The sequence below is a fragment of the Microtus ochrogaster genome, unplaced genomic scaffold (assembly GCF_000317375.1).
Source record: "Microtus ochrogaster isolate Prairie Vole_2 unplaced genomic scaffold, MicOch1.0 UNK77, whole genome shotgun sequence".
Classification (NCBI taxonomy): Eukaryota; Metazoa; Chordata; class Mammalia; order Rodentia; family Cricetidae; genus Microtus; species Microtus ochrogaster.
The window spans coordinates 873,106-874,239 of record NW_004949175.1 but is presented as its reverse complement, the minus strand read 5'-3'; the positions used below and the strand labels follow the sequence as shown (position 1 = coordinate 874,239).

At 43.1% G+C, this 1,134-nt stretch overlaps 1 protein-coding gene across 1 annotated transcript in view; it reads left to right on the top strand.

Moving 5' to 3' along the window:
- Prkdc (protein kinase, DNA-activated, catalytic subunit) overlaps positions 1–1,134 on the top strand; it is a 174,764-nt gene that overhangs the window by 118,456 nt on the left and 55,174 nt on the right. The gene's annotated exons all lie outside the window — the stretch shown is intronic.

The following is a 1,134-nucleotide window of genomic DNA, read 5'->3' as shown; positions in this document are numbered from 1 at the left end:
TCGAGACCAGCCTGGTCTACAAGAGCTAGTTCCAGGACAGGCTCCAAAACCACAGAGAAACCCTGTCTCGAAAAAACCAAAAAAAAAAAAAAAGAAGGTATCAGATCCCCTGGAACTGGAGTTCCAGACTGTTGTGAGCCAGCATGTGGCTGTTGGGTATTGAACTTGAGTCTTCTGAAAGAGCAGCCAGTGCTTTTAACCATGGAGCCATCTTTCTAGCCCCACCTACCTTATTTTTTGGATTAGTGTTTCTTGCTAATCCTGGAACTCTGATTAAGCTAGATCAGCTGGCAAGCAAACTCCTGTGATCCTCCTCTCTGCCTCCAGGTACTGGAATTCTAGGTGTACTCAGCGTTTTACATGGGTCCTAGGCATCTGAACTCAAATCTTCATGTTTGCGTGGCACAGAATTTAACAACTAAGCCGTTTCCTGAGGCCCTAAACCCTTTATTTGGTTTAGTTGTTTTGTTTGGTAGTATTTCAGCAAATTTTTCCTGCCTTGAGGTGTTGATTGAGCACATGTCTGGCTTTGTTCTAAGTGATGTTGTCACAGCCTTGAAGGGACATATGCCACCCCAAACTTCCGTTCTTTACAAATGTCACCAACAAACATAAGACAAAGACTAAACTATATGCTTGAGTGATACAGAACTATTAAAATCATACAGAATGGTAATCGAGCAGATTACGTAAATGGTCAGGTATGCTGTCATTACAGATATCTAGTATTGGGTCAGAGAAGTCTTCCAAGGAGACTCATTTGCAGCAGAGAACTCAGTATAAGTACACTTTCAGTTACTACTTCAGTATACTTACCAGATTCTCATATTTAACTAATGAAAATGAGCATGAAAGCTCAGCAAGAAAAGGCACCTGCCACCAAACCTCATCACTTGAGTTTTATCCCCAGGACCCACATGGCAGAGGGAGAGCTGACTCCCACAGCTGTCCTCTAAGCTCCACATACATGCGCATGTTACACATTTGCCCATTCACCTGCACACATACATGTGCATGTTACACATTTGCCCATTCACCTGCACACATACATGTGCGTGTTACACATTTGCCCATTCACCTACACACATAGATGTGCGTGTTACACATTTGCCCATTCACCTGCACACATACATG